The sequence below is a fragment of the Cervus elaphus genome, chromosome 31, assembly GCF_910594005.1.
Source record: "Cervus elaphus chromosome 31, mCerEla1.1, whole genome shotgun sequence".
NCBI lineage: Eukaryota > Metazoa > Chordata > Mammalia > Artiodactyla > Cervidae > Cervus > Cervus elaphus.
Genome location: NC_057845.1, coordinates 8,601,505 through 8,615,560, shown reverse-complemented (window position 1 = coordinate 8,615,560; position 14,056 = coordinate 8,601,505). Strand labels below are relative to the sequence as shown.

General features: G+C 40.9%; 1 non-coding gene across 1 annotated transcript; it reads left to right on the top strand.

The window, feature by feature from the left end:
- Positions 1–3,565: 3,565 nt before the first annotated feature.
- TRNAC-GCA lies at positions 3,566–3,637 on the top strand. The gene has a single exon. It is a non-coding gene; the product is annotated as a tRNA-Cys (tRNA).
- Positions 3,638–14,056: the final 10,419 nt, after the last annotated feature.

The following is a 14,056-nucleotide window of genomic DNA, read 5'->3' as shown; positions in this document are numbered from 1 at the left end:
GCTGAGTGATCTGCTGTGTGTATCACGTGGGGTTTGAATGGTGTGGCAGGAAATTCACTCCTCAGTTGGCTTCTTCCCACCCTCTGTCTACCACCTTGTGCCCTGCATTATATGCATATCCGCTAGCATCCCATCAAGATGGTGAAAGCCTGGCTGCCTTCTAGTGTTCACTGAACCCATGGGAAATGCATGGCTCCTTGCCATTCCAAACTCGGGCTGTCTCTGATATTCTTTTCCTCTCTCCTACCAGCATCTCTTCTACCTTCTCCAGTGGGAAGCAGGCACCAGACTGTATGTTCAACAAACACCCCTGAATTCTAGCACATCCACGTCAAACACTCCAGAGAACAATTCCACCGTATTCTTCTCCAGGGAAGTAAGAATTTCTGCAGTTTGTCAAGCCTCCAGCTGAGGAGTGAGATATTGTTAAGGGCAGAATGCATCTGTTGAAGTCTCAGCCCTAGAACTTCAGCACGTGACTGTACTTACAGATAGAATTTGGGAAGTAATTAAAACAGAGTCACCGGGGCAGGCTCTAATCTGCTATGACTGGTGTTCTTATAAAAAGAGAAGGTTTAGACACAGAGAGTTGCAGAGAGAAGACCGTGTGAAGGTACACGGAGAGAAAGGCCAAGGAGAGAGACTTCAGAAAGAACCAACTCTCCTGACACCTGGACTGTGAGAACTGATGACTGTGAGAAAAGAAAGTTGTGTTGTTTGAGGCGTCCAGTCTGTGATATTTGTTACGGCAGACCTAACACACTAATATGTTATTGTTGTTGTGGCTCAGTTGCTAAGTCATGTCTGGCTCTTGCAACCCCAAGGACTGTAGCCCAGCAGGCTCCTCTCTCCAAGGGATTTCCCAGGCAAGAATATTGGAGTGCATTCCCTTCTCCAGGGGATCTTCCTGATCTAGGGATCAAACCCATGTCTCCTGCATTGGCAGGCAGATGCTTACCACTCTGCCACCTGGGAAGCCCAGCAAACTAGCCTAGGTACCCATTTTCATTTTGCCCATTTTTGTAAATTGGGTTGTGTGCATCAGGAATTTTGAAAAATCTCCAGAGTTCAGCTGGACTCTGAAGGCAAGAGTGTAGACTTGTGTGAGTGGCACCAAGAGCTTGGGCCTCTCTGCACTGGGGTGCCACGGGGCAGACTGGAGGAATTCAGCTGTGAACAGAGGCCGTACCCTGAAGCTGAGAGGTTGCTGGTCTGGCCCTGTGCCTGCCCAGTCGTTCAGCAGTGGGAATCCTGGGAAGAGGGCCCCTCCGTCTGCACGCACCTGTGGTTTAGCTCTGCAGCACCCTGCCTGTATCTATGTGCATGTTTGATTCTTTCAACTTGGATGCTCACGTTTAAGTCTGTTTCTATTTCTGCCACAACAGTGGGCAGGATTTTCCTTTGAATGGCGGATGCTTTGAGAGAATTTTGCTTTGAGAGAATTTTACTTTATTTGTACTTGTGTGTGTGTTTTTCTCTCTCACATTCTAGTTATTCAAGCTGAAAAAAAAATGAGACGAAACTAAGTGTTCATTTGAATTTCAACTTCAGGCTATAGCCTATCTTGAAATTCCAATTTGGATGGCGTTTGTTTCAGGACTTAAAATAATGCAGGATTCTTTTAGCTGAAAATGTGAAATCAATGCCTTTTTGATGAATAGAAGTTTTACATCTGAATAATAAATAGGCTGGTCTTTGTTTTCATAAATAGCTGGGGAAAATCATAAACCTCAGTTATCTCCTGTCATTAAACTCATCCTGGAGATGTGTGGAATCTACTTTAGAAATACTTAACAAAAATAAGTTCACAAATGTAGATTATCCAAGGAGAAAACATTAAGCATTAAATATAGAGACTATGAATAAATTATTTGTTCTGTATAAAAACAGAGAAGCTCACAATGGAAGCATGAAATAGAGTTAAGCATCATTGTTGTTGTTCAGCTGCCAAGTCGTGTCTGGCTCTGAAACCCTACCAACTATTGCATCCTAGGTTCCTCTGTCCTCCACTATTTCCCGGAGTTTGCTCAGATTCATGTCCGTTGAGTTAGTGATTTTATCTGTCTCATCCTCTGCCACTGCCTTTGCCTTCTGCCTTCAATCTTTCCCAGCATTAGGGTCTTTTCCAATGAATCAACTCTTTGCATCTCGTGGCCAAAGTATTGGAGCTTCAGTTTCAGCATCAGTTCTTCCAATGAATACTCATGGTTGATTTCCTATAGGATTAACTGGTTTGATCTCCTTGCAGTCCAAAGGACTATCAAGAATCTTCTCCAGCACCACAATTTGAAAGCATCAATTCTTTGGCACTCAGCCTTCTTTATAGTTCAACTCTCACCTGCACATGGCTACTGGAAAAAATCGTAGCCTTGACTACACAAACCTTTGTTGGCAAAGGGAAGTCTCTGCTTTTGAATATGCTGTCTGGGTTTGTCATAGATTTTCTTCCAAGGAGCAAGCGTCTTTTAATTTCATGGCTGCAGTCACAATCCTCAGTGATTTTGGAGCCCAAGAAAATGAGATCTGTCAATTTTTCACCTTCTGTTTGCCATGAAGTGGTGGGACTGGGTGCCATGATCTGAGTTTTTTGAACACTGAGTTTTAAGTCAGCTTTTTCATTTTCCTCCTTCACCCTCATCAAGATGTTCTTTATTTTCACTTCTTACCATTAGAGTGGTATCATCTGCATATCTGAGGTTGTTAATATTTCTCCCATCAATCTTGAGTCCAGGCTGTGATTCATCCAGCCTGGTATTTCTCATGATGTACTCTGCATATAAGTAAAAAAAAAGGAGGACGACAATATACAACTTTATTGTACTTCTTTCCAATTTTGAACCAGTCAGTTGTTCCATATCCAGTTCTAACTGTTGCTTCTTGACTTGCATACAGATTTCTCAAGAGACAGGTAAAGTGGTCTGGTATTCCCATCTCTAAGAATTTAAGAATTCACAGCTTGTTGTGACCCAAACAGTCAAAAGTTTTAGCATAGTCAATTAAGCAATAGTAGTTGTTTTTCCAGAATTCCTTTGCTTTCTCTATGATCCAACAGATGTTGACAGTTTGATCTTTGGTTCCTTTGCCTCTTTGAAGCCCAGCTTGTACATCTGGAAGTTCTCAGTTCACAGACTACTTAAGCTTAGCATGAAGAATTTTGAGCATTACCTTGCTAGCATGTGAAATGAGTGTAACTGTACAGTAGTTTGAACATTCTCTAGCATTGCCTTTCTTTGGGATTGGAATGAAAACTGACCTTTTCCAGTCCTGTGGCCACTGCTGAGTTTTCCAAATTTGCTGACATATTGAGTGCAGCACATTCACAGCATCATCTGTTAGGATTTGAAATAACTCAGCTGGAATTCCTTTACCTCCACTAGCTTTGCTTGTAGTAATGCTTTCTAAGGCCCACTTGACTTAACATTCCAGGTTGTCTGGCTCTACGTGAGTGACCACACCATCATAGTTATCTGGGTCATTAAGACTTTTTTTTTTTCTTTTATAGTTCTTCTGTGTACTCTTATCACTTCTTCTTAATATTTTCTGCTTTTGTTTAAAGCAGGTGGCTTCCCTGGTGGCTCAGAGGATAAAGCGTCTGCCTGCAATGCAGGAGACCTGGGTTCGATCCCCAGGTTGGGAAGATTTCCTGGAGGAGGAAATGGCGACCCACTGCAGTACTCTTGCCTGGAAAATGCCATGGATGGAGGTGCCTGAGGGTCCATGGGGTCACAAAGAGTTGTACACGACTGAGCACCATCACTTTTCTACCATTTCTGCCCTTTTCTTGCCCATCCTTGCATGAAAATTTCCCTTGATATCTCATTTTCTTGAAGAGGTCTTTCCCATTCTGTTGTTTCCTTCTATTTCTTTGCATTGTTCATTCAAGAAGGCCTTCTTATCTCTCCTTGTTAGTCTCTAGAACTCTGCATTCAGTTGGGTATATCTTTCCCTTTCTCCCTTGTCTTTTGCTTCTCTTTTTTCTCAGCTATTTGTAAACCCCCTCAGACAACCACTTTGCCTTCTGGCATTTCTTTTTCATTGGGATGGTTTTGATCACTACCTCTTATACAGTGTTATGAAGCTCCATCCATAGTTCTTCAGGCACTCTGTCCATCAGATCTAATCCCTTGAGTCTATTCATCACCTCTACTGTATAATTCTAAGGGAGTTGAGTCATATATGAGTGGCCTAGTGGTTTCCCTACTTTCTCTAATTTCAGGCTGAATTTTACAATAAGGAGCTGGTGATTGGAGCCACAGTCAGCTCCAGGTCTTGTTTTTTGCTGACTGTTTGGAGCGTCTCCCTCTTTGGTTGCAAAGAGCATAATCAATCTGATTTTGGTATTGACTGTCTGGTGATGTCCATGTGTAAAGTTGTTTCTTGTGTCATTGGAAAGGGGTATTTGCTATGGCCAGTGTGTTCTCTTGACAAAATTCTGTTAGTCTTTGCCTTGCTTCATTTTGTACTCTAGGCCAAAGTTGCCTGTTATTCTGGATATCTCTCCACTCCTTACTTTTGCAGTCCAATCTCCTATGATAAAAAGAAAACCTTTTTTGAGTGTTAGTTCTTGGTTGTAGGTCTTCACAGAACTGGTCAACTTTAGTTTCTTAGGCATTTGTGGTTGGGGCAGAGACTTGGATTACTGTGATGCTGAATGGTTTGCCCTGGAAAGGAACCAAGATCACTCTGTTATTTTTGAGATTGCACCCAAGTACTGCCTCAGACTCTTTTGTTGACTATGGGGGCTACTCCATTTCTCCTAAGGGATTCTTGCCCACAGTATTAGATATGTGGTCATCTAAATAAAATTTGTCCATTCCCATCTGTTTCAGTTCACTTATTCCTAGGCTGTCGATGTTCAATCTTGCCATCTCCTGCTTGGCCACATCCAATTTTTCTTGATTCATGGACCTAACATTCCGGGTTCCTGTGCAATATTGTTCTTTACAGCTTTGAACTTTACTTTCACCACCAGACACATCCACAGCTGGGCGACATTTCCACTTTGGCCCAGTCGCTTCCTTTTTTCTGGAGCTAATAGTAATTGCCCTTTGCTCTTCCCCAGTAGGATATTGGAGACCTTCCATCCTGGTGGGTCATCTTCCAATATCATATCTTCTTGCCTTTTCATACGGTTCATGGGGTTCCTGCAGTAAGAATACCGGAGTGATTTGCCATTTCCTTCTCGGTGGGCCACGTTTTGTCAGAACTCTTCACAATGACCCATCTGTCCTGGGTGGCCCCGCACAGCATGGCTCATAGGCTCATTGAGTAACGCAAGACCCTTCGCCACAACAAGGCTGTGATCCATGAAGGGGACAGCATCATAGTAATTACCAAATATAAGACATTTCAATAAAGACTTTAGTGTTTATGTTTATCTGAGGTTGATTTACCAGTTACTACATGGTCGGTCTTCTTCCAGTGGCAATAAAGGATGATTTATAATAAACATAAAGAGTAGGCTATCCTCTGTGATTGATACCTTGATGAGGTAGGGAAATATACCACAATTAAATTACCATGGCTTTAATAGTTACAAAATTAGTATATATGGCTTAGTATTATAAGCATGCATGCTATTTGGTTGTCTTATCAATTTTGGGTCTGTATTATTTTAAAAAGTATCACACAAATAGAGTTCCTATGAGATTCTGCTTGATTTTCATTTGGGGAACTATTTGGTCCTCTTGGGGGAGGACTTGTACTTCTACAATTTTCTTCCAAGAACAACTTCTGGCTCATTTCATTTTAGTAAGGTATGTATAATTTACTGTTTTTAAAGTTCTACCCTTTTGGTGGAGCACAAGGAAACAGAATTTGGGAAATGGATTACAGATTTCGTATGAATTCAATGTAGAAACTATGTAAAGAAAGCAAGCATAATATTTAATCTCTGATACCCAAGCACAATCACTAAGCACAGAAACATATCACTAGAGGTGTTTTACTTTTAAATTTTTTTAAAAGTAAAAATCCCCACTTTTTTGGGGTAGTATATTGGACACGACTGAGTGACTGAACTGAAGTATGCATTGATTTCTGTATATGTATTAACTGTTCTGCTTTAACAAGCATTCTCTTGTTAGTTAATGATTATTATTTTAAACATTTATATTTTGAAATAATTATTTACTCACAGAGGTAAAGAGAAGTCCATGTACCATTCATTCAGTTTCTGCATTGGTAATATCTTACATAACTGTAGTGCAAGAGCAATATCAGGAAACTGACATTGCCACAATGTGTGTATGTCATTTCATCCCATGTTACAGATTTGTGTAATCACCTTCACAAAATACAAAACTATCCCATCACTGTAAATGTGCTACCCTTTTATAGTTAAGTCTCTCTGTCCTCCACCATTTCTTACTCCTGCTGATGTGAGTTTGTTTTTCTTCTCTATTACAATGTCATTTTGAGAAAGTTATATGAATACAATCATCTAGTATGTGACCTTCTGAGTTTGGCTTGTTTTCCAGCTGGGCAGAATGCCCTGAGATTCATCCAAATCGTTGCATGTTTCAAGTTCCGTCTTCTAAATTCTGAGTAGGATTTCATGGTGCGGCTGCATCAGTTTGTTTAGCCCTTCACCTGTTGAAGTACATTTGAGTAGCTTCTGCCTGTTTGCTATTGCAAATAAAGCTGCTACGAACAATCCTGTCCCAGTTTTTCTGTGCTCCTAAGTTTTCACTTCTCTGGGATATTCTCAGGAGTGTGATTATTGGGTCACAAGATGAATATATGCTTAGTTTAGCTTTTTTCTTTAAAGAAACTATCAGGTCATTTTTAAGAAACTGATGAGTTTAAGAATGTGCCAAGGCATATGGTGTAAGGATGTACCATTTTGCATTTCACCAGCAAGATTTTAGAGGTAGAGTTTTGTCACATCCTCATAAGCATTTGGTATAATCACTATTTTTAATTTGAGTACTTCTGTTAAAGGTATAGTGACATCTCATCATGGTCTTTTAAATATTCTTTTAAAATATGATTTTTAGTAGTTGGGGTTGTCTTCCTCCAGCATATATTTGAGATCTTAATAGATGATTGTTTTTCTATGCCATCTTAGCCAATAACCATTATAGCCTATTCCATGATATTTCCTCAAAAATTCTATTCTCACTGTTTTATTGAGCTATTACCTGGCCAGAGAAAACAGCCTACAGGTTGTCTTTTTCTTTAGACCAACTATTTATACATTGCCTTTGTGTTAACTATTCTCTCATAGGCTTGCAGGGAGAGAGAGACAGAGAAAGAGAGAGACAGGGAATCAATGTATCCTGATTTAAAATGAATACATTTGATGCTGCTGCTTGAACCTAGGTTGTGAGTTTATTGTGTTGGTTTTTGGCCTGGCGTATATCATCAGGAGGCATTTGAAGTCCCTGTTATCTGATCAACATAAACCTTCCTCACTGCCTTGCACAATTAATTTTTGTAATCACCAGAATTTGGCTGAGGAATCGCCTTTGGCCTTCAAGAGACCACAGCTCCTTGTCTGAATTTCCTTTCATTGCCAATTGGGGAGGGCTTCAGAGAGGAGGAACATGAAGGCAGGGGTGCATGCGGAGGTGGGTTTATGCGGGTGAGGAATGCAGTTTCATAAAATGAGTTTTGCTAGGGGAACGAAGTGCTCCCGCCTTCGTGGGAAGACAAGATTGAAGAAGAAGCTCTCCTTAATGCATTAGGCAAGATCAGGTCGATGGATGAATCTGCCAAACTCCCTTCCTGGGAAGAAACAAGTCCCCCAAACCCGAGAGCTAATGGCATGCCAGTCAGTTTAAAAATGGACATTAGACCTGAGGCAAATGTGATGCCTATTAAACTGTAGAGGTTGCGAGAGAGGGGCACCTAATTAGGGCATAAGTCAGCCCAGTGTGACAGCACTCGGTCCAGGGAAGATGGATTCACCAGCCTGATGCTCAACTTCCCGGCTGAGCTGAGTAGGTTCACCTCTTGCTGGTGTCATCACAGATAATCCTCCTGGGACATGAGGTCTTAATGTATGAGTTCGTCAAGGCTAGATGTGAGACTTAATAACTCCATAAATCTCTGGGAGACTTTTTTTTTCCTAACTGACTACTTCATAACAGCGCTTATTGATGATGAGCTGAGTTTTCAGAAATCAATTGCTAATTAGTGACCCAGACAAGAAAATGATATAGATGATACCCAGGTTGCAGACAAAAGCTATGAAAAAAAGGGGAAAGCTACTGAGTACAGAAAGAACTCAAAGGCAAACAAGACCTGAATGCCAAGTCAGCTATAGAAAAACTCCTTGGGCTTGAAAGTAGGAGGCCTAGCATCTAGTTCTAATGCCAGCGTGAACTTTGAGAGCGTATCCGGGATGTTCATTTTGTGGACTAAACTAAGTGATCTGGAGAGTCTGATGTGGACTTATTCTTTTTTCTTAAGTAGACTTTCTTTTTTAGGGCAATTCTGGGCTCACCACAAAATTGAGTGAGAGGTGCAGAGATTGCCAATAAATTCCCAGTGTCCACATATGCATAACCTCCCCTACTGTCAAAATCCAAAACCAGAGTGGGAGTTTTACATTTTCACAATGGCTGAACCACACTGATATTTCACTGTAATCCTAAGTCCATGGCTTACATTGGGGCTCACTCTTGTTTTCATATATCCTATGGGCTTTGACAATGGATAAATGATACATACAGGCGTGCTCGGTTGCTTCAGTCATGTCTTGACTCTTTACAACCCTGTGGACTGCAGTCTGCCAGGCGCCTCTGTCCAAGGGATCCTCCAGGCAAGAATACTGGAGTGGGTTGCCATGCCTTCCTCCACACCTTGACCCAGGGATTGAACCCACATCTTTTACATTGGCAGGTGGATTTTTTTTTTTTTTTAACCACTAGAGCCAGCTGGGAAGCCCACAAATGATATACCTCCACTTTTATAAGATATAGACTAGTGTCATTGCTTTGAAAAGTCCTCTGGGTTCCACTTCTTCACCTCTCCTTTCCCCCCAACCCCTAATAACCAATGATTCTTTTACTGCCTCCAAAGTTTTATCTTTCCTAGAATGTCATGCAGTTAAATCAAGCAGTATGTAATTTTTCACTTAGAAACACGCATTTATTATACTTTTCCTGCTTGTCTACTCATAGCTTGACAGCTCATTTCTTTTTAGTGTTAAGTAACATCGCATCGTCTGGAGGTACCACAGCTTATTGATCCATTCTCCTGCTGAAGTACATCTTGGCTGCTTCTAGGTTCTGGCGATCATGACTAAAGCTGTTCTACATATCTACGTGGGGCTTCCCAGGTGGATCAGCAGTAAAGAATCCACCTGCCAATGCAGGAAACATGGGTTCGATCCCTGGGTTGGGAAGTGGCAATCCTCTCCAGCATTCTTGCCTGGGAAATCCCATGGACAGAAGAGCCTGGCAGGCTACAGTCCATGGGGTCACAGAGTCCAACACAGCTGATTGACTGAGAATACACAAGCACACATTGTGTGAATCATTTTTAACTGAAGATCCATAATTGACATTAGAGTTTATTCTATGTTATATAGTTTTGAGAGTTTAGTAGAATGAATAATAACATGTATCCATCAAACAAATAGCATATAGATTTGGCTTCATTGACCTAAAAACTCCCACTGCCACACCTACGTCTTCTTTACCCTCTCCTTCTCATCCCCTGGCCAAGTATTGAACTTTTTACTGTTTTCATAGTTTTCACCTTTTCCAGAATATCCTATGGATGAAATTGTATAGTATAAAGCCTTTTTTGGATTGGTTCTTTTATTTAGCAAAACACATATAAGATCCCCCATATCTCTTTTGTAGCTTGATACCTATATTGTTAAGATTAATTAATTTGACCGTGAGTTATTCAATGCATAGTTGGGACTAAAGACAAAATCACAGATGAGAAACAGCTGTCCTTATACGAAGTTTACATGGAAACCAGTGGAGAGACAGATGATTAGACAGTGACACTGTAAGGCAGAAAGGAAGAAATGAGGTGAAAACTGAAGACAGTGCGTGGCATCAGGGGATGTTTAAGAGAAGAGAGCAGGGCGATATAGGAGTGTAGTGAAGGAGACAAGGTTTGAACATAAGCTGAACCAGCTTCCCATTTTATAAGCCAGAAAGGGGAAAGGAAACATGAAAAAAAAATCCACCAGCTGAGAAATTAATGCATTAGAGGAGAGTGAGAAAGTGAGACAGAAGACAACAAAGAAAAATGTATTTTTAGTTGTAGCGGTTCTGAATGAATATTTGGTATGAACATTTTATATTATTTCTTCTCATAACATGAAATAATCTTTCTGGTGCCTAGAACAAAATTAATTCCTTTCTCCTGAATAACTGAATTTAGATATTGGTCTTTTTCTGCTGAAAACTGCAGTATTTTAAAACTGGAAGGAAACTTGATGGAAATTTGGCTTAACTCACTCATTTTGCAGATGAAGAGACTAATGGCTAAAAACGAAGTGATTTTCCCAGGTATTTAGGAAATAGGAGTGTGGGGCTGGAAAGTAGGTCTTGTGATTCTACTGATCTTACTCTGCCTTCTTTCTAAAGATACAGAAAAAATGAGCAATAAATATGTCCAACAAAAAATTCTAAAATACATCGGGACAAAGAGGAGAATGACGGGTGAAACTGTTTCTTACCCAAGTAAGAGATGAGTCCAGAGAGTTCTTATATACCAGATATGACTGAAATCAGGAACTAGGAGTAAAAGGGGGAGATAAGAATAGTTGGTGTGGAGAGAGAAGAAAGGAACGGAAACCAGTAGAGAAAGGAGATATGGGGACGGAAAGAGCGAATGAACAAGCACGCTGTTTGATCCTTCACTTTAAAGAGGATGTTGCCATTTTTATAGAGTCAAAACACTGAGTGCTGGGCAACTTTAAATTTCCAGATAGCCAAGGATGTGTGAAAATAACATCAATTCCAGGAAGGAAGTCAATTTCTGGTCATCTTTTGAGAAAATCTCAAGTGTGAGGCTATTCTTCTGAGGTCAACCCACTCTCACAGATGTCCTTGTTTCTCCAATTTTCTATACCATTTTTCTGTATTGTTCTAGAGTGCTTGGATGTAAGCAACTTGCATACTGCTGGGGGAGCTGATGGAAAGCTCATTTGCTCTTGCCAGGCCTGTTCATGTCCCACCGGAAAGGATTAAGATCTGTCCTTTTTCTCCTTTTCCTTCTCATCTCCCTCTTCTTTCTCCTTCTGTTCCTCTTTCTCTCTCTCTGTCTTTTAGCTGTGGATAAAGATGGTCTGCATCCCTGCAAATTGTTTCCTGTGCCTAAGACATTATTTTTTTGACTGATGTTTTTAAATGGCTTTGCATCTTTTCTCTCTTCCTTCCCAGACAGAGAGGTTTTTACCTACTCTGGGGATAAGAAATGGTGGGGCGTGGGTGATGATAACAGGGAAAAGGAACATTTTTAAAATCCAAAGCTAAAATAAGGCCTGTTAGTTCTTTGAGAGAATTGCAATGACGCATACATGGAACACAGTCCCTGAAATCCTCTTGTCCAGCAGCATGAATGGGATGGATGCAATGGGGTGGTTGTAGGAATATGAATTAATGCTTCACAATATGGGCTTCCCTGGTGGCTCAAATGGTAAAGAATCTGCCTGCAATGCAGGAGACCTGGGTTCAATCCCTGGGTCTGGAAGATCCCCTGGAGAAGGAAATGGCAACCCACTCCAGTACTCTTGCCTGGAAACTTCCATGGAGAGAGGAGCCTGGTGGGCTATAGTCCATGGGGTCACAAAGAGTCCGACATGACTGAGTGATTAACTTTCACTTTTTCACTTTTCCTCACAATATATCCCAGCATATGGAAACAGTGGCAGATTTCATTTTTTTGGGCTCCAAAATCACTGCAGACAGTGACTGCAGCCATGAAATAAAAAGATGCTTTCTCCTTGGAAGAAAAGCTATGACCAACTTAGCATATTAAAAAGCAGAGACATTACTTTGCCAACAAAGTTCCATCTAGTCAAAGCTATGGTTTTTCCAGTAGTCATGTATGGATGTGAGAGTTGGACCATAGAGAAGGCTGAGTGCCAGATAATTGATGCTTCTGAACTGTGGTACTAGACAAGACTCTTGAGAGTCCCTTGGACTGCAAGGAGATCCAACCAGTCAATCCTGAAAGAAATCAACCCTGAATATTCCTTGGAAGGACTGATACTGAAGTGCCAATACTTGGGCCACTTTATGTGAAGAGCCGACTCATTGGAAAAGACCCTGATGCTGGGAAAGATTGAAGGCAGGAGGAGAAGGGGATGACAGAGGCCGAGATGGTTGAATGGCATCACCAACTCAGTGGACATGAGTTTCAGCAGACTCTGAGGGATAGTGAAGGACAGGGAAGCCTGGTTATGCTGCAGTCCATGAGATCTCAAGGAGTTGGACACAATTTACCAACTCAACAACAATATAATAATAATGATAATAATGAAAATTGCAAAATATCACTAGAATTACTAAAAGTGACATAGACTAGGGACTTTCTGGTGGTCCTGTGGTTAAGAATCCATCTGCCAATGCAGGGAACATGGGTTGGATCCCTGGTCAGGAAACTGAGATTCCACATTCCCATGTGGCAACTACTGGGCCTGTGAGCCCCAACTAAGATGTGACACAGGCAAAAACAAAATAAATAAATAAAATAAGAATGACATAGAGTAGATATGAAGTGAGCAAATGCTGTTGGATAAATGGTGTTAACAGGATCACTTGACAAAGTGTTTCCAGCAAACCTTCAATTTGTAAAAAATGCAACATCTGGAAAGTGCAGAAAAATGAGGCATGTTTGTATATGAATTTCCCAGATGGTATTAGTGGTAAATAACTCACCTGCTAATGCTGAAGTTGTCTTACAACTTGGGTTCGATTCCTGGGTCAATTCCTTGGTCAATTCCTGGGTCAATTCCTTGGGTTCAATTCCTGGGTCAGGAAGATCCCCTGGAGGAGGAAATGGTTTCCCACCCTAATATTCTTGCCTGAGAAATCCCATGGACAGAGGAGCCTGGTGGGTTACAGTCCATGGGATACCAAAGAATCAGACATGACAGAGCAACAGAGCTACACAGATGCCTGTACATGCCAGTGCTTTTTAATAGACTATTTTTGATAGTTGTTTTACAAATTCTTTCCAGTTTGCTGCTTATATATGATACCTAATTAACATGCCACATATTTGCCTTTCAAAACTATCCCAGTGTTGCCAGTGACTTTACTTGTTTCGGGAAGTGGTTCTCAAAACACAGAGATGTTACTTCGCTGACAAAGGTCCGTCTCGTCAAAGCTATGGTTTTTCCAGTAGTCATGTATGGATGTGAGAGTTGGACCATAAAGAAGGCTGAAGACCCAAGAATTGATGCTTTTGAGCTGTGGTGTTGGAGAAGACTCTTGAGAGTCCCTTGGATTCCAAGGAGATCAAACCAGTCCATCCTAAAGGAAATAAGTCCTGAATATTCTTTAGGGTGAAGCTCCAATACTTTGGCCATATGATGTTCACTAGAAAGGACCCTGATGCTGGGAAAGATTGAGGGCAGGAGGAGAAGGGGATGACAGAGGATGAGATGGTTGGATGGCATCACTGACTCAATGGACATGAGTTTGAACAAACTCCAGGAGATGATGGAGGACAGAGGAGCCTGTCATGCTACAGTCCATGAGGTTGCAGAGTTAGAATCAATTTAGTGACTGAACAACAACAGCAACAAATCTCTATACCTACATCTAGATCTTTATATCTATCTCTCTCTATAACTCAGCAATATCTGTTAATATATATTTCTATCTCTGTTTATCTATGTCTTCTTTTTCAGATTCTTTTCCCTTATAGATTATTGCAAGATATTGAACAGATTTCCCTGTGCTATACAGTCCTTGTTTGTCTATTTTATACATAGTATTGTGCATTTATTAATCCCAAACTCCTAATTTATCCCACCCCCCATGATCCTCCTTGATAACCATGTTTGTTTTCTATGTCTGTGAGTCTGTTTTGTATTCATTCATATTATTTTTTTTTGAGACTCCGCATATAAGTG